This window comes from Oncorhynchus keta, chromosome 10, assembly GCF_023373465.1.
Source record: "Oncorhynchus keta strain PuntledgeMale-10-30-2019 chromosome 10, Oket_V2, whole genome shotgun sequence".
NCBI classification, from domain to species: domain Eukaryota; kingdom Metazoa; phylum Chordata; class Actinopteri; order Salmoniformes; family Salmonidae; genus Oncorhynchus; species Oncorhynchus keta.
Window position 1 is genome coordinate 22,159,314 of NC_068430.1, and position 27,145 is coordinate 22,186,458.

The 27,145-nt window shown below is 40.4% G+C and overlaps 1 protein-coding gene across 10 annotated transcripts in view; it reads right to left on the reverse strand.

The window, feature by feature from the left end:
- The window catches only part of LOC118388385 (nuclear receptor coactivator 3-like), a 33,084-nt gene extending 14,427 nt beyond the window's left edge, over window positions 1-18,657 (reverse strand). For 4 of the 10 annotated variants that reach the window (XM_052526691.1, XM_052526686.1, XM_052526689.1 and 1 more), the window contains exon 1: window positions 18,526-18,657. The gene's annotated coding sequence lies outside the window, so the exon portion shown is untranslated. Of the gene's footprint in view, window positions 1-5,632; window positions 5,773-10,019; window positions 10,186-18,303; window positions 18,412-18,525 lie in introns of all 10 variants that reach the window. The other 6 variants (XM_035777409.2, XM_052526688.1, XM_035777410.2 and 3 more) reach the window with 5 other exon arrangements.
- Between the last annotated feature and the right edge of the window lie 8,488 nt (window positions 18,658-27,145).

A 27,145-nucleotide genomic window follows, 5' to 3' on the forward strand; every position in this document is an offset into this window, starting at 1 on the left:
TCTAAAGCATGTTCTCTGACCCCCCCAAAAAACTGAGCAGTAAAAGGTCAATGGATGCTACCAGTCAGTCTGACAGATAAAAGGTGAGAGTTGGTGAACAGAATTAACCAAGCCCAATGTGGCTCCTGAAAATTGTAACGTAACAAACTGCAAGATAATTTGGCTATTTTGAGTTTGTTCACCAACTTGCTTTTATTAGAAATGTTTTAATGTGGACTATGTCCCGCCTTCTAGGCACTACAGTAATGAACGACCCCATTGGCTGGCTGATACTATTTCGAACAGAACCCACACGCTTCTACTCCCTGTTAACTTCTAGGTGACAGGGGGCAGTAATTTTCATGTCCGGATGAAATGCATGCCCAAATTCAACTGCCTGCTACTCATCCCCAGAAGATATGCATACTATTAGTAGATTTGGATAGACAACACTGAAGTTTCTAAAACTGTTTGAATCATATCTGAGTATACCTGAACTTATGTAGCAGGTGAAACCCAGAGGAAAAACCATTCAGATTTTTTTTAGGTCACTCTTTTCAATGGGAATCCAGATTCCTAAGGGACCTTCTTGCAGTTCTTATCGCTTCCACTGGATGTCAGTCTTTAGAAATTGGTTGAGGTTATTCCTTTGTGTAATGAAGAAGTACAGCCATCTTGAACGAGGGTCACTTGAAGTGTACTGTTAGATAGAGGCGCGTGACCAGACAGCATGCTTCAGTTTGTTTTCTTCCTGTATTGAACACAGATCATCCAGTCTTCAATTGTATCGATTATTTACGGAAAAAAATACCTAAAGTTGTATTACAAAAGTAGTTTGAAATGTTTTGGCAAAGTTTACGGGTAACTTTTGAGATATTTTGTCGTCATGTTGAGCAAGTTGGAACCTGTGTTTTTCTGGATCAAACGCGCCAAATCAATGGACATTTTGGATATATATATCGACGGAATTAATCGAACAAAAGGACCATTTGTGATGTTTATGGGACATATGAGTGCCAACAAAAGAAGCTTGTCAAAGGTAAGGCATGAATTATATTTTTATTTCTGAGTTGTCGCGCCTGCAGGGTTGAAACATGGTTTCTCTTTGTTTACGGAGGTGCTATCCTCAGATAATAGCGTCGTATGCTTTCGCCAAAAAGCCTTTGGAATCTGACATGTTCGCTGGATTCACAACAAGTGTAGCTTTAATTTGCTATCTTGCATATGTGATTCAACGAAAGTGTGATTTTTAATAGTAATTTATTTGAATTTGGCGCTAGCGTCCCACATATCCCAGAGGTTAATTAAAATGTTTAGTATGGTAGAACTTCATGGGAACATCGATTCTAAAAAGAAACAGGAAGCCACAGAAGATAGCATCCTGTTTGCATCCTCTCATCGTCCCCTGTATCATCACTTCCTGGATGTGGCCACCGATCCACAACATTTACATATTCTGTGCATCTGTCCCTTTCTTGCTCCATCTGCATCTTTAATACCCTCAGTACCAAGCAACGGTAAGCTTTCCCCTGTCCGTTTTCTTGGTAACCTAGTCACTTAATTTCCCCATCATCCCCTAGCCCCAATTGGAGGGGTCACCTGCATTATTCATAGGTCAACTTCCTGCCGACACACGAGAAAGTAGGCACTGCTAGCATGGAAACTGTGTGCCTATGGGATCTTCCACGTAGATCACATCCTAAGGGTCTCCCACAGCAACTGAGATAAAAAGGTACAGCTGAAGGCAGCTGAATATGATGGGGGAGGTGCAGTAGAAGGGAGGAAGAGAGGAAAAGGAGGTATATTAAGGAGAGGAAGAGCGTTGGGCTGAGCTCTAGAGCTGCAGTGTCCCTGGGTCAGGACCAGAATAGCGAGGAGCCGGGGACATTCCAGCAGAGCCTGAAATCAAGGCTGTAATCTGAGCTCTGTGAGATGCAGGCTAAATAACAAACATGTCCCACCCAAAACAAAGAAAACACAAACGGCTTACCATACCACAGCTTTCACACTCACAGCTACGCGCAAATGTATACATAACCACAACATACTAAGCCGACAAGCCATCAACCAATGATGATACCATCCTGAGAGTGGGATCAATCAGTCTTTTGTCTTCAAATATAAAAATTGTGGCAGAAACATTTGGAGCCTTTCTTTAACCATGTATAGCTACCCCCCTCACCCACCTACTAGACACACCCTTCCTCTTCCACACAGTCTTACACAAACAAAGGCATCTAATGGATTTTAGGACAAGTGCAAAAGGAAACAGAATTACTTCCTGTTTTTCTTCAAAGACCAGCCCCACCTCGGGAGCATGCTTAAGAGTTCTCACACTAGCTACAATAGCTGCTGCTCACACTGCTGGAGCTTTTCTCCCGTGTCAATCCAGTGGCATATCCATTTTATACAATTGAACTAGACAGACTTGTGCACATCGACAAATTATGTGTTTTCACAACCATGTACAGAGACTTCAGAAAGTATTCATACTTATTCCACATTTTGCGGTGTTACAGACTGAATTCAAAATGGTTTAAATATATTCTCACCCACCTACACACACACACACACAAAATACTCCATAATGACAAAGTGAAAACATGTTTAGACATTTTAGCCAATGTATTGAAAATGAAATACAGTGACAAATATTCCCATCCCTGAGACAATTCATGTTACAATCACCATTGGCAGTGATTACAGCTGTGAGTCTCTGGGTAAGTCAAAGAGCCTTGCACACCTGGATTGTACAATACTTTGGATAGTGTATTTATGCACTATCCAAAGTGTAATAAATAACCTCACCATGCTCAATGACTGCTTTTTTTTCTCCAATAGGTGCCCTTCTTTGCAAGGCATTGGAAAACCTCCCTGGTCTTTGTGGTTGAATCCGTTTGAAATTCCCTGCTCAACTGAGGGACCTTACAGAAAATTGTTTGCATGTGTGAGGTACAGAGATGAGGTAGTCATTAAAATGCATGTTAAACACTAGTGTTGCAACTGATTACAAGACTTAAGCACATGTTAACTCTTGAACTTGAAAGGGGTTGAATACTTTTTGACTGAAGACTTTTTATTTTACCTTTATTTAAACTAGGCAAGTCCATTAAGAACAACATTCTTATTTTCAATGACGGCCTAGGAACAGTGGTTTTAACGGCCTTGTTCAGGGGCAGAACAATAGATTTTTACCTTTGGGTTAGTAGTCCAGCGCTCTAACCACTAGGCTACCTGCCACCCAGGCAGGCTTTCTATTTTTTTATTCAATATGTTAAAAGTCTAAAAATAGAACTCCACTTCGACATTGTGCGCGCACGCGTGGCAGTGACCCAAAAGACTAAAATGAAATCCATTTTAAATTCTGATTGTAAAACTAAAAGGTGTTAAAAAGTCAAGAGTGTGAATACTCTGAAGGCACTGTAAATGTGCCAGAGTTCACCACAGAATCCTAACAACCGTTTCATCCATTTGTGAAAACGCATACAATTCTCATGAAAACAGAGCGAGTGAGCCAGAAAACTGACTTGAGATAAAGTCAAAGAAATACGATGCACAATGGGACTAAAGTGCAGCGAAGCAGACAAATGCCAAGTGTGTGTACATGTGCAGACTTCTAAAAACTCTAGGAAAGCCTCTATTATGAAGTACACTGGCAGCTCCAAATTCCAGTCAAACCCTGACGCAAGAAAAGCATGGGGGAAAACTAACTGTTCCTCATCTGCACTTCAGAGCAGGACAGTCTGGAGTTAAATCTGGTTGCTCTCTCCTCCTCTGTCTATCCCAAGAGCCGTAACACACACCCCACATGTAAAGTTTGTCCCATGTTTAATGAGCAGAAATAAAAGATTCCAGTAATTTTCCACACGCACAAAGATTATTTCTCTACAATGTGTATGCATCCCTGTTAATGAGCATTTCTCCTTTACCAAGATAATCCATCCATCTGACAGGTGTGGAATATCAAGAAGCTGATTAAACAGCATGCTCATTACACAGGTGCACGTTGTGCTGGGGACAATAAAAAGCCACTAAAATGTGCAGTATTGTCACAACACAATGCCACGGATGTCTCAAGTTGAGGCCGCATGCAATTGGCATGCTAATTGCAGGAATGTCCGCTAGAGCTGTTGCCAGATAATTAAATGTTAATTTCTTGCATAAGCCGACAACGTCATTATAGAGAACTTGGCAGTACGTCCAACCGGCTTCACAACCGCAGACCATGTGTAACCACACCAGCCCATCCGGCTTCTTCATCTACGGGATCGTCTGAGACTAGCCACCCGGGTAGCTGATGAAACGGAGTATTTCTGTCTGTAATAAAGTCATTTTCTCGGGAAAAACTCATTCCGATTGGCCGGGCCTGTCTCACAAGTGGGTGGGCCTACACCCTCCCAGGCCAACCCAAGGCTGCGCACCTGCCCAGTTCATAGATGAAATCCATAGATTAAGACCTAATTAATTTATTCATTTTTAACAGTTCATAAGGAAATCAGTCAATTTTAAATAAATTAGATTTCCTTATATTAATATAAAATAACTGAAATTGTTGCATGTTGTGTTAAAATGCTAATGAGCACATAACAAACATTTTGTACAGTTTGACCTAAACTATACAAGTAACTAAAAATACTCATTGATCTCTTGATCCAGGAGGGGATTATTTGCTGTTACCAAGTAAAATGCTTGATTTTGGAAGTAGCTAACATGCAAACCAAAAATGCACAATTGTAGAGCATTTAACACATTTTAGAGAGTTACCTTAATTTATTTTTATTTTACTAGGCAAGTCAGTTAAGAACAAATTCTTATTTTCAATGACGGCCTAGGAACAGTGGGTTAACTGCCTGTTCAGGGGCAGAACGACAGTTTTGTACCTTGTAGCCGGAAGGTTGCAAGTTCGAATCCTCGAGCTGACTAGTCCAACGCTCAAACCACTAGGCTACCCTAGTTGTGAATTACATACCGTAATTAGATCACCTGAAGCATGCTGCACAACAGTGAGTGACACAGAAGGCTCTGGACTCTCATTGTGTGCTTGTAAACAAACATGACTGGGAACTACCATAAACGCCATAATAATGTGACAGGTGAAATGAAGAACGCAATGTTCTTTATCTACAAACGTATTGCACAAGTTGACTGCAGTTATTTACTTAAAAGGTTTCTACGAACATAGAATTGTGTTGCACAGTATACCAGTACCACGGTAATATCACAGTACAAAAACATGATACTGACATTGTAGAATACCGTAGTACAGTTTCATATGATACTACAGACTTCAGCCCTACCGATCTAAAGAATTTGCTGGCGCCAGTTATAAAATGTTTACCAAGTTTTGTTTATAAACTCAGTTGAATTGAAGCAACAGCCTCTAGTCTCTTGTACAGGCATGTCAATAATATCCACTTCACTTCATGTACATATCACGTGTGGCAGCTGGAATCAGCCAGCCTCATCCCCTACCAGCCATCACTCACCTGTTTCTCTCCATCCACTCCTCTTGTGTGTCTATTCCTCTGTCAGTTAAAATATATCTGGCCGTGATGGCAACCAGGGATGCAGACCCAGACAAGTCTTCTGTTAGATTTATTACATTGGAACAGCGCGCAGAGGGCAATGTTGATGCATTGTGTAATTTCATTACCTGTTATACCCAAGAGCACATACCAGTCTGAGTAGACTTTGAAAGTTCACGGTCATGCATCCTCAGTGTCAGAGGGAAAATGGAGCACAGCTTGGCGACAGGCATGCAGCTTCACAGCGGAGAAACAGCTCGTCTCCAGCCTAAACAGTCAAATATTAACCATATTACGAGATGCCTTCCTGGATTCACAGGCATTTCAGACATTTCACAAACCATGTCGCTAATTATTGGTTTGACAGCACACATTGTTCAGTCGTGTTGTCATCTAGCTAGCTAACAACCTGGTAAGTTGACAGTTGGTTTAGGCAAATTTGATCGGCACTGCCAGAAAGGAAAAGGGTCTGCAACGCATGAGATGTGCTTCAAAAATGGTAGGACTCAAAGGCCTAAACTATATGAAAAATATTTTCTTCTGGTGCTCCTTAAATTCTGTTTTGTGCCTAACGTTTTAAAAGTTGGAAGCAATGTGTTTGAGAGGGAGAGAGCGAGTGTGTGTTAACTGAAGAGTGAAGGTTTCATGCCGTTTCCCTTATTGACAATGACATGCATGTACATTCCTTCCTCCCACTCCTCCAGCCAAATCATAGGTAGGCTTTTGCAAATGAGCAAATCAGTCATTCTATGCAGTATTTGATTATACTCAGAACAGTGTGAAGCTAAATTCAATATGTTGTATTAAGTAGAAGTGTGAATTTCAATGACAGGTGTTTGGAGAATGTTTAGAAAACATGAACAACCATCCGAGAGACGGGGCAAACAGGATGCTAAGCCACCAATTTTTTTCCACCCTGGTATCATGACACTACGCCTGGTATCGTCTGCAAAAATGTTATATTGTGACATTTGAAAAATGTATTTAAAGAATTACTTAAAATAAACGGTTATGATAAATCATCCCGTGGCTTTTTATAAATACCCCAGTACATGTTATCCTACCCCAGACAATGAACACAATTGCATTTTATTGATGGCAACTTGAAAGCACCGAGATACTGATGTACCATTCAGCCACTGCCATCCCCTCATGTTTCAGAATGATAATGCACAGCCCCATGTCCCAAGGATCTGTACACAATTCCTGGATAGGGCTGTTACTGTGAACGTATTCACACCGGCGGTCACGAGTCATGACGGCAGTCAAATTCCACGTGACAGTTAAGTCACGCTAATCAGGCTTCTCCAAGCTCTGATGTTGCTGATGGTCATTAGTAGCCTACCAAACTTGATAACTGCCTGGTACTCAGCACTAATCACACTGACATCAATGCAAAAGTAAACAAAAATCTAATCAAACACTTCATGAGTGTATGAGCTTGTGTTGCGCAACATTTCTATAGGCTATGCAATTGCATGAGAAAACAGAGTGATGACCTTTATTAAAAAGAGGATCCCATCAGCTTTCTATAGGCTAGGCCTAATATATTTATCAACTTCCCTAATGTCAAGCACGTTGCTTCTCTTTACAACAGGAGTAAAGCCTATCTGACTGGCATGAAAATGAACCACGGGGGCAAAACTATAATTCTCCATTCGCTATTTAAGTGCGTAGATTACATGCATGTTTTCCCCTGCCCGTTTCGAGGTGCATAAGGGTCCATTCTAAATCAAATTTCACACATTATTTAGTATATGTAAAGATTAAATAAAGAAGTCTGATAAGTGATGGGCTAAAATTGTCACCTGTGAATCACACCCAGCTTGTGTGCAGTAAGGCAAGAAACAGTGCATGCCTTTTTTTCAACTTAAAAAAATCAGTCATACACACAACATGTAGCATAGCCCGTAGGCCTATATGTTTTGATAAGGTTTGTATCACAAGTGGCTAAATAACTTAAAATTAATCCACTTTACAACGGGTGTAGAGCTTAACTGGCATACATATACAGTGCGTTTCAATTTGGGGGAAGAATTTATCATAAAAAAAATGCAGATTTATAATACAATCATTAAATACATGGTCACATCTGCAGTGACTTGAGAATAGTGTTTTCCCGCTAATTGATTGCATTTTGGAACATTCGTGCTTATAGCCTACTGCCGAGTGCACATTGCTGCGCTTATGTGAAGAAATATCCTTTATCAACATTAAGCTAAATTCTCTGGTCTGTTGCGTCAGCCTCATTGCTTAAACATTTGAGGCTAGTGGTTGTAATACTTTGGGATCTATCGCGTCACACAACGGTCCCAGACTGTTTGGAATATTTTGTTCTTACACAGAATAGGTCAACTTTTGTACTACGGGGGAATGGTAGCTCATAGGCCAGTGTTTTCGCTGTTCGTTAGGCCTATATCTTGTTGGCTAACGAAATGTGGACAGTCCCAGTATCTTCAATATGCGCCTCAGAATTGGATAAGGCTCAAAGTTGCGTCCCCGATGTGTCTGATCACGTGACGGACATTGGCTAATAAGAATTGAGCTATCAGCGAGCTATGTGAGTGAGAGGCACTTCGGAGCATGCAGCCGGGAGAAGGGAATTATAAATATTATATCTAGCCTAAGGGCACAACGTTCACTGGATGCAAAAGGCAATACAGAGTAGCCGCATGTGCGCTCTCCCTCAAATCATTGAGAAAATATATTTTATTCAGCTACTGTATGTTCAATTGTATTCTTCATACTATAAAATAATGCCACTGAATGCTAATCTTATCCACTAAATGAGCTAGCGTAGCCCACAGCCATAGCCAGATCAGGGCCTAACATAAGGACAACTCAAGAGTATTGTAATCAATAAATTGACTTATCGTGGTGTATGCTATATTACATGGATTTAGACTTATTTAAATTGTAGATGTTCCAAAAAAGTCTGCATCAGTGGCTTGTAGGCTACGCCTGGATGCTAAATGTGTTTGTTAATTACCGTGAGATCAGCAGTTATTTGCTTGACAATCACCAAATTACAACATTTCATGGCCGCCACAGCCCTATTCCTCAGACATGTCACCCATTGAGCATGTTTGGGATGCTCTGGATCACTGTGTATGATGGCATGTTAAAGATCACGCCAATAGCCAGCAACTTCGCACATTCCTCGGGCCACAAATCAACTCTATACAAAACACCAATGTCACACTGCATAAGGCAAATAGTGGTCACACCAGATACTGATTGGTTTACTGATCTGTGACCAAAAGATGCATAGCTGCATTCCCAGTCATGTGACATCCATAGATTAGGTCCTAATTGATTTAAAATAAAATCTTTGAAATTGTTGAGTCCGTTTCTTTTTAAAATTCAGATCAAAACCAGCCTCATAGCGCTGTTGATAGCCACACTCCTATCAACAGGAGGCAAGGACTGAAAGGAAGGGGGGGGGCAGAGATTCTACACAAGAAAACCATACCTGTACTTCCTTGTTTACAGCATAGCGTAAGAAAAGGGAACAATTCGTAGACTAACCTCCAATGGCTTATTCAGAGAGTTGCAACAATTAAGGGATATTCAACTAATCACAACCCCACTACATAGCACCAACAGTGAAGGTGCGTCTTCTCTGCATGTTTTTTCTGAAGAGGTGAGTGTGCACACATTAACATTGAAGAGTGAATTATTGGTGCTGCAGTGCAGGTAGTTCAAAGCTGAAAGGAGCAGACATTCAAAGCACAGCAGCTTTTCCTCGAGAAGGCACTCCCCCCTCCATCCCCAGAGCCACAGTAGCACAACGCACACATTTTCCTGCTTTAATTTTGAGTGGAGGAAAAACAGGGGGATATAAATGAAGGTGAAGACAAAGAGAAGAGATTAATCTCACTGTGTGTGTGTGTGTGTGTGTGTGTGTGTGTGTGTGTGTGTGTGTGTGTGTGTGTGTGTGTGTGTGTATATATATATATACAGCAGAGGGAGAGACAAAGAGAAGTCCTGCAGGAACATCTCTTCCATCATTAAAATAGACAAAGAGCGTCAAGGAGACTGGACACGAGCACACTACACAAACACCAAATGAAAGTGTACCATAATATCATAATCCCCTATATTAACTTCCTTAGGGCATTACTACAGTCTCTGAACGTGCTAGTTAATAACCTAACTACTACCCCATCCCCCCCATACACACACCATCTTGCAACCAATAGAACACAGACCATGGCTAAACATGATCACAGGGCTAATATTATGCTAATGAGATAATTAATCAATGGCCAGAGACTTATCTGACAGCACAGAGTCAAGCCTGCAATGCCCCCATTCTGCCTTTGAGATAACATATCAGCATCCTCTCAGTCTCCTATTGAAGAGGCTATGGAGAGGGAAGCACACGGTACCTTAACCATATTTTCAAAAGATATCCATAAATCTATACCACCAAGTTTCAACTCTTGAATTGAGGGTAAATGATATGAACAATAAAAATGTAGAGAAGAGTGCTAATGTTATACCCCCACCAACCAGGCAGCAGCAGTGTGGTGCTCAGTGTGGTGCTCAGCTGAAAAGTCAACATTCATTTCAGACCGCAGCTCAGCAGATTTCCTCCTTACTCGCTCCTCCCTCCATGAATCGGTGGAGTAAACACAGGAAGAGAACAGTCTCTGTTCCACACCAGAGCTGGGCGTTCCTGCAGGGTCAAAAGTTTAGCATAGTTTTAATTTCACCTTTCCTCAGCCAATTGCAGCAGCTGAACTATGACCCCTGCAAAGAATTATACTCAAATGGTCTGATGCCAGTTTCACCACTCATTTTTTATTTACTGAATCTTGTATTTTTTTGTGTGATTTAAAAATTAAAAAAATACACTCGGCCAGATAGCATCAAATAAGTTCAATTTCTCTCCATAACATCTCCACTGGAAGTGGGAACCACAATTCTACACAAGTGGAGGTTAAAGAATAAAACCTCTAACATTTATTTATAGGACCATTTATGTCAAGCCATCTCAATAGTTATCATTGGAGCTGAACGGTCAATTTTTCATTTGCAATTCTGGGTCAGACATGTGATGTTTTTACTAAATTTCTTGTATTAGATCAACAGTAAAGTCCTGAATCAAAGTACAGCATAATAGTGAACCCAATTAGCCCACAATTTATACTCACGCCAATCTCACTCCCCTCCTTCTGTCCAGCACTGGGTCAACACCACATGCTGCACAGAGTCAGATTAACACTATTAAAAAGTAGAGGTCGACCGATTAATTAGGGCCGATTTCAAGTTCATAACAATCGGAAATCGGTAATTTTGGACGCCGATTTTGCAGATAAAGGTGTACATTTTTATTAATTTTATTTAATCTTTATTTAACTAGGCAAGTCAGTTAAGAACACATTCTTATTTTAATGACGGCCTAGGAACGGTGGGTTAACTGCCTTGTTCAGGGGCAGAACGACAGATTTTTACCTTGTCAGCTCGGGGACTTGATCTTGCAACCTTTCGGTTAACTAGTCAACGCTCTAACCACCTGCCTCTGCCTCACGAGGAGCCCGCCTGTTACGCGAATGCAGTAAGAAGCCAAGTTACTAGCGAGCATTAAACTTAATCAATCATAATCACTAGTTATAAATACACGTGGTTGATGATATTACCAGTTTATCTAGCGTGTCCTGCGTTGCATATAAATCGATGCAGTGCGCATTCGCGAAAAAGTACTGTCGTTGCTCCAACATGTACCTCACCATGAACATCAATGCCTTTCTTAAAATCAATATACAGAAGTATATATTTTTAAACCTGCATATTTAGCTAAAAGAAATCCAGGTTAGCAGGCAATATTAACCAGGTGAAATTGTGTCACTTCTCTTGCATTCATTGCACACAGAGTCCGTGTATATGCAACAGTTTGGGCAGCCTGGCTCATTGCGAACTAATTTGCCAGAATTTTACATAATCATGACATAACATTGAAGGTTGTGCAATGTAACAGGAATATTTAGACTTATGGATGCCACCCGTTAGATAAAATACCGAACGGTTCCGTATTCCACTGAAATAATAAATGTTTTGTTTTCGAGATGAGTTTCCGGATTCAACCATATTAATGACCTACTTCTGTTTGTTATGTTATAATTAAGTCTGATTTGATAGAACAGTCTGAGCAATGGTGGGCACCAGCAGGCTCATAAGCATTCATTCAAACAGCACTTTTGTGCGTTTTGCCAGCAGCTCTTCTGTTTATGAATTCAAGCCTATCAACTCCCGAGATTAGGCTGGTGTAACGATGTGATGTGAAATGGCTACCTAGTTAGCGGGGTGCGCTCTAATAGCGTTTCAAATGTCACTCGCTCTGAGACTTGGAGTAGTTGTTCCCCTTGCTCTGCATGGGTAACACTGCTTCGAGTGTGGCTGTTGTCAATGTGTTCCTGGTTCGAGGCCAGGTAGGAGCGAGGAGAGGGACAGAAACTTTACTGTTACGCTGGCAATACTAAAGTGCCTATAAGAACATCCAATAGTCAAAGGTATATGAAATACAAATGGTAGAGAGAAAAATAGTCCTATAATAACTACAACTTCTTACCTGGGAATATTGAAGACTCCTGTTAAAAAGAACCACCAGCTTTCATATGTTCTCATGTTCTGAGCAAGGAACTCAAACGTTAGCTTTTTTACATGGCACATATTGCACTTTTACTTCTCCAACACTTTGTTTTTGCATTATTTAAACCAAATTGAACATGTCTAATTTATTTGAGGCTAAATTGATTTTATTGAGGTATTAAGTTAAGTGTTCATTCAGTATTGTTGTAATTGTCATTAATACAAATAAATATAAAATTAAAATCTGCCGATTAATCGGTATTGGCTTTTTTTTTTTTGGTCCACCAGTAATCGGTATCGGTGTTGAGAAATCATAAAAATCGGTCTAATTCAACCTCTAATTAAGTGTGTTTAAATGACTTGAGGATAGGGTGGATACAGGGGTCAGAAGGACCAAGCTTTTTAAAGGAGGGAGGGGGCCATACGTTGGGTATTAGAACACTCAGATTCAAAGATCAACTCATAAACCCACCCGGCTGAGCAGTCATCTACTGACAACCCAAACGTGGTTGTTTTTGACTCAACGGCACCACGCTCTACTCCATCTGTTAAGTCAAGCCTTTACAGCTAATCACAGCTCTCATAGGTCAAAACACCACAAATTATATGACTGTGAAAAAGTATAACATATACATTCTACCATGGTGGTTCTCTGTTCTAGCACAGAACGACCCAAACACTGGACTCTGAATCTTGTCCCCTGAATATCTGTATAAAAGCCCTGTGGCAGGGTGAGCGAATGTTCTTCAAAAGGCAGCAGAGAAACATTCAGCTTTCAAACCATTTGGACGAGTGAAGCGGTAAACAACATTTGTTTTGTACTTTGAAAGATAACCTCTGACCTCAACCCAGGTCAGAGGTTGTCTCCACATGTTAATGGCATTTCATTAGGTAATATAAAGCATGAGGGTGGAGCCTCAATGTTGGGTGCCTCTTTTACGCACAAGGAAAGACTAGCTTAAATTGCCAGGCTAGTAACAATATGGGAAAGAGAAAATAAAATCTGATCAAACAGGAGTTTATTCTTTTGCAATTGGGTTCCCATCTGCACATTATTAATCTCTTCTGACCACAGGGACCTATCAAAGCAGTGGTAGAGTACTGACTTTTGGTAGTGCCCATCAGTTGAGGTGCATAAATGCAGAGCCAAGACTCAAACACCATATTCAGAATCAAAATGGATTTACTTGTGTGTCACCCCATTGCTCTGAGTATTGTGAAAATGACAGCAGTGCTGAACTGCTCTTAAAACAGGGATTGGCAGGTATCGGAAAGCAATCCTTGGATTGGGTGTAAGCTTAACGAAAAACCATATAAAACAAGTGCAACATCATGGTAACAAACGGGCATAAGTGACAGCTAAGAGAATATGTTAATCTATTCCGCAATAGTCCCCCCCACCATCACACCCCAACCTCAAGTCAATTAACACTATTTAGCTGCAGAAAAACATTACAATAAATATATTATCATGCTTTGGTGTTAACACAGTGTAGTAAATCTGCAGTCTGCTCGCTGATCGACCCAGAATAGCAGAGGCATCTCACTTCAGGGTGGAAGACTTAACTCTCCTCCGAGCTGTGGAGGGGCAGAGACTGGGCAGAATCAAAGCAAGGTGGCCGTGTAGCAGTTGAGAAGTTCATCCAGAACTGACACGCTCTCTCCTCACTGCCTGCCTGACGGAGAAAGCATCTGGTAACATTTATCTCACAAACCTAACTTTTTTTCCTATTCCTCTTTTTCCCCCCCAGACTTTATAAAAGGGGGCCCTAAACAAAACACAAATAGTCTCACTAACATTTTACAATAGTAACAAAACCAGGGCAGGGAGCTACCCTCCCATTGGCTTGTTCAGGTGAACCAGTTTAACGAGCATTCTTCAGCCAAGGGAGAGAAAGTAAAGACTGGTGGAGAAAAAAAAGAGCTGTGCCCCCCCTCTCTTCCTCATAAGCTATTCCCTCTGTCGCCCAACCAGCAGTGACTACAGAGTACTAACTGTTCCAACGCCTTAGTGGTTATAAATTGGAATTGGGTGCAATGATTACTTCAGGCTGCACATTTGGCTTTCATAAATGTGCATGGCTCAGGCTCACATATGGCAGAATTACTCCGGCATTTGGGTATTACCTCAGAGTTGAACGAGAGGGGAATGCATGACTACGAAGTGATACTAGCGGAGCCACACTGCAATCTGTATGAAATTATTGAGAGCAGGGTTTGGTGTCATTGAAGGGGAAACCTCTGTTTTAGTTGCTCTACAGTTCCTACTCTTCTGGGCTTTAACACACCATCTGAGAAGTCAGTCCTAAATATTTAATCAGCAGGAACTAAAGTCTCTACTCCAGTTCTATCTTGGGCTCTTTCCTGTCAGGGGAGAGAGAAGAGTTTTGCTTTAGTTGATTCAACAAACTAACCTGTTGCAGGTATTTGTGAAGCGTGGGGCTTTGAGGCCCCTCGGGTATGTCACGTGCATGTCAGCTGACATGCACAGAGAGTTTACCGTCACCAAATTAATGACCTTGAGGTTGTCATTTGGGCTTGTCTTCTTGGAAATTTAACTTTATAGCGCTCTCTCCAACAAAAACATTCAATGCTGTAAAAAAACAAAACCGTTTTTACTTACTATTACAGATGTGGTTGTCATACCTAGTTACCTAAAGATGGACGCACTTCACTGTAAGTCTCTGGATAAGTGTCTACTAAATTACTAAAATGTAAATGTGTAAACTTTGTAGCCCAAGTGTGATTTAAACCAAAAAAGAAAATTGCACACAGAAATCATTCAACTTAAAACTGCACAAGGGAAAGGTCTACTTATAACAGGGTAATAAGGACCACTTATGCTTTCATTTCAAACCCAGCGCCTCACCATCACCCACAAAAAAGGTACAAAGGCCAAGGAATCAAATTTCAATTAGGGAAACAATCAGGCTTTCCTTACAGCTCAGTGGGTCTCCAAGAGCCCTCCCATAGCCACTGCTCTTCTCTCCCCATTAACAAGATTCATTCTACACACAACCTCACCTTTACCTTCTTTTTTTTAACATTTCTCCCTTAGTCACAACCTTGACGACAAACAAAAACAAAGCAATCTATTCAAACATCAATGGAGCAGAAATGCAGCTTGACAAAGAGAGTGGAGGCAGTTATCATAAAGTACCTCTCCACCACACAAAAGGTGAGGCATTTGCTTATTTCCCCACTCATTCTTTCTGCTTTAAGTCAAAATACCTACAACCTGATTTTAAATAACTGAATACTTTCAGAAGTGACAAGGACGAAGACAGTTGTCTGAGCAAAAACAATATGACAGTTAAATATTAGGCCAAGTTTGCATCATCAAACCCTAAAGTCTTACTGCTGACAAATGCCAATGCACAAACAGTAACAATATCCACTCAATATGACATGGAAATCAAGGGATTGGTTAATCTGCTACGAAGCTCTGACACCAGAGAGATGTTCCTGCGCCCATGAGATGAAGCGATAAGTTAATGACTTATTGAGAACACAGTAGTAAACGGACAAAGAAAAAGCCATGCATCAAAGTCACTTCTTCAACCCATCTGCAGTTAAAGAATCTCCCAGAAGATTGATTCATTGTTAACGCAGCCTGACACCCTGTGTGAGAGAAAGGGAGAGATAAAGAGAAGGGGGGGGGCTCAATTTGCAAAGAATCTGAGTAGCAGCAGCAGCTCATTGGGTAGTTCCACACAGCGGCCACTGTTCCCTTCCTACAAACATATACACTGATAGAGAATACGGAGACAATGTAGATGTGCATTAAAAAGTATTCATGATAAATAAAATATGCCTAATCCTAAAATGAGACCATGAAGACAATTCGCTAGTCAGGATAGCTCAGTGGCCTAATTCTTACTCCACACACATAGCTCAGACACCATACATACACTACATGGCCAAAAGTATCAGGATGTATGTTAACACCTGCTCAATCATTTCATTCTAAAATCATGGGCATTAATATGGAGTTGGTCCACCCTTTGCTGCTCTAACAGCCTCCACTCTTCCGGGAAAGCTTTTCACTAGATGTTGGAACAGGGGACTTGCTTCCATACAGCGACAAGAGTATGATTAAGGTCGGGCACTGGTGTTGGGTGATTAGGCCTGGCTCAGTCTGCTTTTCAATTCCTCCCAAAGGTGTTCGATGGGGTTGGGGTCAGGGCTCTGTGCAGGCTAATCAAGTTCTTGCACACCGATCTCAACAAACCATTTCTGTATGGACCTCGCTTTGTGCACAGGAATTGTCATGCTGAAACAGGAAAGGGCCTTCCCCAAACTTGCCACAAAGTTGGAAGTGCTGAATTGTCTAGAATGTCATTGTATACTGTAGCATTAAGATTTCCCTTCACTGGGACTAAGGGGCCTAGCCCAAACCATAAATGACTGCCCCAGACCATTATTCCTCCTCCACCAAACTTGACCCTGTCCATTATGCAGTTGGGCAGGTAGCATTCTCCTGGCATCCGCCAAACCCATATGTTTGTCTGACTTCCAGATGGTGAAGCGTGATTCATGACACCAGAGTGCATTTCTACCGCTCCAGAGTCCAATGACGACAAGCTTTGCCCCATTCCAGCCGACAATTGGTCTTGCGCATGGTTAACTTAGGCTTGTGTGTGGCTGCTCAGCCATGGAAACCCATTTCATGAATCTCCCGACGAACAGTGCTGACATTGCATCTACAGGCAGTTTGTAACTCGGTAGTGAGTGTTGCAACCGAGGACAGAACAATGTATTTTTTTCTTCTCTCTCTCTCCTTGCTTCAGCACACATCGGACCCATTTTGTGGCCTACCACTTCGCGGCTAGACGTTGTTGCTCCTAGACGTTACCACTTCCCAATAACAGCACTTACAGTTGACCGGACAGCTCTAGCAGGCCAGAAATTTGACATACTGACTTGTTGGAAAGGTGAATCCACTAATTTGTAGGTGTGTCCACACAGTTCTCTCCAGATTTACATGCCACGTGTATGGTTGGTAGAAACCCATCTTCAATAACACCCAAAACTTGATTGTTATTTAATAATTATTCTCGGGCAAATTCAATTAATTTACCCTTAAAAATGTCTTAAACCAGACGGAGCATTGAGTCTTGCATGTTGGGATGAGTAGGTCCTCCTCCTGCACATGTGTGGGTATCAGAAAGGTTTCTTGTGATTCACGTGGTTTGCCCCCAAGCAAAGACTGCACACCTAGACCTTTAAATTCAAGCGAAATTACTCACTCTCCATTGTCTGTCGAGAATCCATGAGCAAGCTGTCGAAGAATGCTCCCTTATTGCCTCAAAGTAAATGCTCAGCATACAAACTCATCAGTAGTTCGTTTTGTTGCCATTTTTTCAAAACAAAAATTCGGTCGAGTCGCTTAAATGAGCCCTCTCTCTCGCACACACACGTGAATGAACACGAACATTATCCTCACCATGCCCTGCAGTAAATTAAATGTATGTGAACTTGAGACATATGGTATCATAAATAGCCTTTTCTGTACCAATGTTGCATGTCGCCTACGAGAGGGTTGAGCCGGTGGCCTGACGTACGTATCCAATCCTACGGCGTGGTGGTAGGTCATTAACTTCACCGTTATGATCACAGATAGCTACTTAACCTAGCAAAGGTGAACCATAAATAACAGCAAATGTGCGGATTTTTTCAATGGCCCGGGCTACTAATTTTAACACTAGCTGCATTTCAATCGTAGCTGACCATTAGGCTACGTCATGTTGAGGTTGAGTCACTTTGCCAATGTTCATTTTCTTTTTCAACTGTCACAATCATTACGAAGTAGCAGATTGATGAAAACAGTTATTCCTTGTAACCATTAATACCATAAAGAACTACACTGAACCTCGGAATCTAGGCTGTAGATTCAGCTTTAGGCCAATGTTATCAAACTATGGATATTTGATCTTAATTTTAAAGAGTATCAAAACGGAGCCTAAATATTTGGGCAAACTAGTACTTAAAAAAAATGTACTTCGACTTTAACAGAACCGTTGCAATACCAAACAGGTATCTTGCCTACAAAATAGAAGAGTTAACTCACAGTCGAGATGGAATAGTTTCTGAATGCAATGTTATCAATTTGCCCCTCTGATAAACTTTGTAACAAAGATGAGCATAAAATCCTCCACGAGGAATGCAAATATTTTAAACAGCCAATAGACAAAAATGGACTTACATCATCAGGGAGAGAGAGCACTCTTCATGTTGCCAACAATTCCAAAATAAACGGACAAACTCAGAACTACAAGGTAGGTTGGTTGTAGACTACGGGTGAACCCTCTGCCTATTCCAAGAAAAGCGTTTAAACTACATCAGGTCAACTGGAAAATGTGCCACATGTTTTAAAACCCTATCAGTGTTTTCAACAAAACACCGGCTACTAGCAGGAAAAACTCACCCGCTTCAACGCATTCATTGAGTAGGCTACACCAGTTTCTTTCTTGTCCCTATTAACTCTCCGCCATCTTCACCACTGTGTTTGTTTAAATGGGAAACACTCCCAAAGCGCAAGAAGCCAGCTTGCAAAAGAGCAATAGGGCTTCTGGGTAGAGTAGTTGTCTTCCTCCTCTTTCATAATTAAGATGTATGGATGTTTCTGAACATGGACTACACGTAGACTAGAAATAAGTATATAGATGAGACGGGCAGCAATACCGATGCTATTATATTAGGGGAAATACATCAACATGCATTTATTTATAGCTCACCAAAATAGCCCATGGAGATTTATGTGAGCGTGGACGTTGTGACGTGCTATTATCCATTAGTAAATAAGTGACAGTCCCTAGAGGGAATCTCTTTAATTGAAATATTTTCTAAATATAGCCATAATTCTGATGCCTCAAATACTAATATTGACAAATTAAGTGTTTAGATCTGCAATTATAACATAAGCCTGCATATTCTTCTGAGATTGTTTGATGTACATTTTTCAACATTATCTGTTACACTCATCATTGCTGGTTCCCAATTATGCATTTTCAAAGAGTCATAGGCTAAATGGGTTTAGTTTACCTTTTTATATAATCCTCTCCAAAAGATTAACAAAAATACAAAATCAACAGAATTCAAATTGAGCAGTAACATGGAGAAGGATAAATAGACATGATACAAAATGTGTGCTTCCTCAGCCTCCTTACAATTGCACAGTGACTGGCAGTCAAGCTCAAGTATGCACTCACACAGAACCCTCAGACTTTCATACATGTTATCCATCTGTTCACTAACACAAGAACAGGCCAATATCCATATGCCACATGGGGAATGGGGAACAGCGGTATTCAGGGTACAATTTGCAATTGTGTAGCACACACTATGAAGTGCAATCGCCCTATGGGAGACTGACGGGGCTAAGGAGGCCCAACTGCCCTCCGGAGAAGAGTCACGGAAGATAGTGCCGAATCTGTCTCCATGGTGATCTCTCAGGCACACCAGCAGTAGAATTTCAACTGTTGGGAAGGGAGTCAGGGCTAAAGATGGAGGGGGGGGATATATACTGGAAAAAATACCCAACCTGAAATACAGTGTGGCGATGCATCTTTGATGTTACTTTCAAAGGGGTGTTGTTAAAAAAATCTGTGAAGTTCATAGCCTCAGCTGTGTCCCAAGTTTCAAGCACACAGAGATTTATGCAGTCCAGTCACTTTTATACCGATTTTAACTTCTAAAATACCTATTTGCTTCAGGCAGTTGATATGCATATTTAAGCTCATGAACTCAAAACACAAATGGAAGTATTATTTGTCACTTGATAACGACAGATGTATTAGTCTTAACAGAGAACGTTTGATATGGATCCTTTCCTATAAAATTATGTTGCTGGAGTTCACTTGTATTTGATAAACAGGATTCAACTGAGATGATGTGTTTATAACAGAGATCACCACAGCCATAAAGCTAACACTGCTATCATGAATCATCTGTTTGCCTGGTTGGGTGCTTGTGTGTTAAAGAGTGAGCCTCAGTTACATTCCACAGAGTCCTTAAGGGGGGCCCATGGTCCTCTGTTTGTGCCCCCTCCCCCACAACACACCACAAACTGACCTCCCCCTCTGTCAGTGAGTGTGAGACGATACATCCCAACCCCCTTCCCACTCTGCCTTTCCAGTATGAAAGGACAGGAGATAGCCCCTAATAATTCATGTATTTCAGATTGCTTTACCTGCAACAACCAATCTGGTGCCTCTGCTCCTCACCCCTCGATTTCCCCCACTTCATTTGAATTGCACTCAGGTTCAAGGCTTTAGGATCATGATGAAGACAAACAGATATATATTCCAGTTTGGGCCAAGATGATACCAGTATCACGATACTCGTTGGTATCATGCAAAGGAAACAAAACATGAAGCAGATTGAACTTCTTTTGGAAAAAAGCCCTAATGTTGGAAACAATCATCATTATGTTGTCATCCAGAGGCACATTTTTTTATTTTCCAAGCTATAGCACACAACATTTTACATACAGCATGTTTGTAAAGGACCAAAGAGTTTGGTTTGAAATGCTGGTATCGTCACAGCCCTAATTACAGTACATGTGCACAATTTATTAATTAAATTATACAACAAATTGTGAAATGCATAGATAAAGCAATCACACACGAAAAGGGCAGAGAATGTTCAATATTTAATGAATTTGTTATTTTCAATAGGAAGAGTGAGTTAACGTAGAAAAAAGAGAGAGCGATAGAGAGAGCGAGAGAGCGAGAGCAAGAGACAGACAGAACCAATTTGAGAAGTGTCTTTTTATCCACCTGATATAGAGGTAGTCATATAAACATTTCAGAATGATAGGTGTTTGATGGTTTGCTCTAGAGCCCTCGTCAGTGAAACTCAAACGCAAGTATTTAATCATTGCCAAGTTAATGATTGCTGAGCGTATCTCATGGGTCGCCTACATAACAACAAAACACTCACCTGACATTTTACTGTGTGGGTTTCCTTTTTTTTCATTCTCCTTCTTTCAAAAACCTTTTACTTCAGTGAGAATACAGTAAGTCTGCTTTTAGGCTTCATCATTGCATGAAATAAAACTACAGAAGTAATGAAAACACTTAAATACAAGTATATTAATTAAACAAGGAGACACACATCCAGTGTAGATTAAGTGGGAAATGATCCCTATATGATCAATATTTCCTTAAATATATGCCAAGATTTTCCATAGAGAAAATAATACAACTCTTCAACTGAATTATCACTGGAGAAAAGTTTGAGAAGCATCCATGTCAAATTTTCCCCACATAGAACCTTTTCCCATGAACTACATATGGATGAAGTCAGATATTTCTCATTTCAGATCTGTAGATGGCTTATACTAGTCCTGCACAGCGCTTCTATTGCATGGGATTAGGCCGTGTATAATATTTTATATAGAGCAAAGGTGATGACCATGTATCTACACCCCTGACCTGCGTCTATATAGAGATAAAGTGGATCATGGCCATAATATTGTGAGTTCTACTTCTAGCACGGGGAAAGGGGGATTTGAATGCTGCAATAGCACTGGGCTTTCTTTCTTGACAGTTCAGAGAAAGCGGCTTTTATAGTTAACTCCGCATGCACTTCTTGTCACCTGGACAATTTATCTCAAATTGATAACTGCTTTTAGAGGGTGAGCCATTCCTCTGTAGTTATGGGATGATATCCAATAGGGTTGGATTGGTGAGATGTAGATTGTAGATTGGTAAAGAAGGCTACATACAGTGTGATTGGAAAAAAAACATGCACTCGTCAACCAGTGCTCTTCAATGATCAATAGTATACATTAATAACTGATAATGTTCCTCCTTTTCCTTAAGAGCATTGGATGTTTTTTCTGTCCTTTACACAAGAAAGCTTTTCCCGGGCATTATGCGATTGTTGTGATTTATTAATGCAGCAAGGGGTCCATAGCAAAACTGTCAAAATACAGTATCTAATATGAGGCAAGCTGGAGGGTGACATCTAGTGGAGTGCTTTCTAACAGACACGTAGCCTTATACCATTATAGTAGTGGTACGCGGTCAGCTGTTTGTTCACCTGCCTACAGTTGCTAATAACCCATCTGCAACCGCACGACTATAGGCAATGTGATAAAGTGAAAATCTGAGGCTGGCATCGGACCCGTTAATAATATGGAAAATGCGTTGTCGTCAGAGACTGCGGAAAGATTTTTTCACAGGTATGCAGAATGTTTTAGATATGTTTCTGTTTGGTAGGCTATTTATTTCTTAACTTGTCTATAATTAGATACAGGCAGTTTATCTCCTGCCATTATGTTGCCATAGAAGACTAAATTAACCATTGCTCACCAAAATAATGTCATACATCGATAGAATGAATCGTTCAATCTGGTTGACATTGGTCAAATTCTGTCATATTTACTTCTTTCGCGGAGTAAAGAAGTTTACCACCCAATATGTTTCTGATAAAATGTCAGTTCACCTTGGATGCATATTTGACGTGGTTGAAATACTCTCAGATTATAGCCTATGATGCTGATGAATATACCCCTACAGATGGTATCTAACTGTGCATTTGTATTCTCTCAAGATGTTAAAGAAATAAATCATATTTCTCCACTCCTGTTCCCCAGTCAAAATGTAGGGAGAGCTGGGACGAAAGTAACAAGGGGAAAAAGTAACACGGTGATTTTTTTCAGAAAACACAAAAGCTAGAATGACAGTGAAGTCACCGTGTTCCTAATGTGGAGGATGACCTCCCTGCAGAAAACAGACCAGACTGACCATGTTTCGCAAAGTTATTATCAACCAAAAGTGTTTTTGAGTGATGTATGTCAAACAAAACAGGGTGTTTTTCGGTTATAACGTTGCATTAGAGAAGAAGAGGTAAAGAGAGAGGCCCAACTCTCTCTTTACCTCTACACCTCTTGACCCACCAAGCAAAGAGTTTTTGTATGGATGTCAATGAGTGTCGATTTTGGTCAATAAAAAAATGTATGGCTTATTTGCTACATGAGGTTTATTTGATTGAATAGAAGTTTCTTAATGCTTAGGTTGTTACGAGAGTATACTGACATCCTGCAACAACAACAAAAAACAACTTTATATCGGAGTTGTCTTGAGATGGTTATGTATATTCATGGCTTGAGGCTAGTAGTATAGCATCTCTCAATTGAATACAGGCGGTTGCTGTCAACACCCCTAATCGAATATCCCCAAAAGTATTAAAATCATGAGATATATCCACCAATCCAAAGAAAGGATAGGCAGGACCGAGATCGCCCGCAGTGCCACTTTGTGGACAACGACTCTCATTGTCAGGGCGGAGAGACAAGTATCGTGTCTGTATATCGATAATCTTTGGTTGCGTTTAGTTGTTGAAGGTTCCAAGCATATGTAATTTTCTAAACCCATCTAGTGACTAAATGACAGCACAAGTTTCAAGTATCATGCTAACTAGTATTGGGTAAGTTACAGGAGAGATTGGTGGGACGAAAGTAACCAAATGTAAAATGATGAACTTTTAAGCATTGTCTACTCTAGTTCATAGTGCTTTTATAACGTTAGAAAAGTATCAACAAGTGACTGAGTGTTTGAAAATTATATATGACATCGTTAGAATTATGCCCTGGATCAGCTTCTCACAAACTTTTATCAAAAGGTTAGTGGTTAAAAATATATATCTTTATGATTCTGGTCGTCAATTACCTTATGTCAATTCATGGAAATGTGATGAGCATGATGAGTTTGCCGTTTGTTATTTGTTATATCAAGACACAAGGAGCGCGCATGACAAGGATAACATTGTCAAATTTATTTATAAAGCAGATGTCACAAAGTCCTGTACAGAAACCCGGCCTTAAACCCTAAACAGCAAGCAATGCAGATGTAGAAGCACAGTGGCTAGGAAAAACTCCCTAGAAAGGCAGGAACCTAGGAAAAAACCTAGAGAGGAACTTGGCTCTAAAGTGTGGCCAGTCCTCTTCTGGCTGTGCCAGGTGGAGATTATAGGAGTACATGGTAATTTAAGGCCAGACTGATATTCAAGATGTTCAAACATCCAGCAGGGTCAAATAATAATCACAGTGGTTGTAGAGGGTGCAACAGGTCAGTACCTCAAGAGTAAATGTCATTTCGGTTTTCATAGCCAAGCATTCAGTGGTCGAGACAGCAGGTAAAGAGAGAGAGTTGAAAACAGCAGGATAGATATTGTGCACTTCTCACCAGCTGTTACTTCCGTCCCAAGGCTGTGTTACACCCGCCCCATAGGCAGGTGCAAAATTAACATTGCGGTAGATCTCTTCTATTTATTTAAACTCATTTACACTAGAAATAAAATTACTAGTAGAGGACATGTATAAGATATTTGTCATAAAATATGGTGTCTCTAGCTCTATCGATCTCTGAGTAATTAGGGGAAAAATAGTTACTTTCATCCCAGTTCTCCCCGATGACAAGCATACTCATAACATGATGCAGCCACCACCATGCTTGAAAATAATTCAAATCAAAATGTATTGGTCACATACACATATTTAGCAGATGTTATTGCGGGTGTAGCGAAATGTTTGTGAAGAACTGTCCTCAGTGATGTGTTTTATTGGATTTTCCCCAAACATAACGCTTTGTATTCAGGACAAAAAGTTAATTTCATTGACACATTTTTGGCGTATTACTTTAGTGCCTTATTGCAAACCGGATGCATGTTTTGGAATATTTTTATTCTGTACAAGCATCCTTATTTTCACTCTGTCATTTATGTTAGTATTGCGGAGTAACTACAATCTTGTTGATCCATTCTTAGTTATCGCCTATCACAGCCATTAAACTCTGTAACTGTTTTAAAATCACCCTGAGTATGTCCCTTCCTCAACGGCAGCTGAGTTAGGAAGGGCGCCTGTATTTTTGTAGTGCCTGGGTGTATTGATACACCATCCAAAATGTAATTAAAAACTAACTCCATGCTCAAAGGGATATTCAATGGCTGCTTTTTAAAAAAACAATCTACCAATAGGTGCCCATCTTTGCGAACCTTTGGCAAACGTCCCTGGTCTTTGTGATTGAATCTTTGCTTGAAATTCACTGCTGGAGTAGACATTTAAAAATCATGTTAAACACTATTATTGCGCACAGAGTGAGTCCATGCAACTTATGTGACTTGTTAAGCACTTTTTTATTCCTCAACTTATTTAGGCTTGCCATAACAAAAGTGTTGAATACTTATTGACTCAAGACATTTCAGTTTTACATTTTTTATTTGTTTGTAAAAATGTATCAAAACATAATTGCACTTCGACATTATGGGGTATTTATTGTGTGTAGATCAGTGACACACAATCTCAATTTAATACATTTTAAATGCAGGCTGTAACACAACAAAATGTGGCAAAAGTCAAGGATTGTGAATACTTTCTGAAGGCACTGTACCTATTGAAGAAAATTCATGTCAAGGCTGCATCTCACACACACACACACACACACACACACACACACACACACACACACACACACACACACACACACACACACACACACACACACACACACACATACACACACACACACACACACACACACACACACACACACACACACACACACACACACACACACACACACTTGACATTTACATTTTAGCAGGTACTCTTATCCAGACCGACTTACAGAAGTGATTGCATACAACTCTGTAGTTCTACATACTGGTCCCCTGTGGGAAATGAACCCACAACCCACTCAATGCTGCTGTTCTGTTATACATTGTGAATTCGGAAAGCGTGGGACATCATAAACACTGGGACAGCTTAATCCTGATGCATTTATTTCTTGGTCTGACAAGAGAAAATCTCAACTATTGTCACTAAGCCCTTGCAGAGAAACCACATAATCAAAATCACATCACTTCATTGGTATGACATCATAGAGGTGGGCAGAGCAATATTCCAACAGGTTGCTCACCCCCCAAAGTACATGGTAAGATCAGTGACATAGCTTTTTTTTCTGTTTTAATGTTAAGGTTATAAAGCCATGTCATAAATAATGCACAGTGCCACATTGTGATTGTAACGTGCGTTGTTTGAAGGAGACCAAGGCGCAGAATAATTTGTGGTCATCATATTTATTAAATGAGAACCAGCAGCAAAATAACAAAGTGAAACCAAAACGACCGTACCGTTCCGTAGGCTACAAGAGCTGTACAAAAACAAGATCCCACAACATAGGTGGGGAAAAAGGCTACCTAAGTATGATTCCCAATCAGACAGCGATAGACAGCTGCCTCTGATTGGAAACCACACTTGGCCAAACACAAAGAAATACAAAACATAGAATGCCCACCCCACATCACACCGTGACCTCACCAAATAGAGAAATGAAACGTCTCTCTAAGGTCAGGGCGTGACAGTGATGTAAATGTGCATACTATGTACTGGTTACTCAAAATACATGAAAAAGTTGCCAATTTTATATCTACATTTTAGAATTTTGTCATTTTTTTAGTTGTCCTGCGTTCCCAACCATAGCTACAGTAGCTAAAGTAGGACAACATGAAGTAGATACATTGGGACAGTGTTATAGGCTTTTCCAATGGAGGTAAGAGATCCTGTACGTTGGTTAGGCAAGGCTCTGGTTCTTGAAGTACTATATCTTGTCAAATGTTTTTATTGTGGTACTGTTATTAGTACTGGTATTTGAGTGAATTCAGAAGTGGGACACTTTTTTCATTGCTGTCTTCTGTAACTTCTTCCGGCATCTATCCAAAATATTAGCCAACACATTATACATGTCTGAAATCCTCACTGTTTTCTATTCACACAAAATGTAATTGTCATTAGGGTACAATTAGAACTACACTACCGGTCAAATGTTTTGGAACACCTACTCATTCAAGGGTTTTTCTTTAATTTTACAATTTTCTACATTGTAGAATAATAGTGAAGACATCAACACTATGAAATAACACATATGGAATCATGTAGTAACCAGAAATATGTGTTCAACAAATCAAAATATATTTTACATTTGAGATTCTTCAAATTGCCACCCTTTGCACACTCTTGGCATTCTCTCAACCAACTTCAT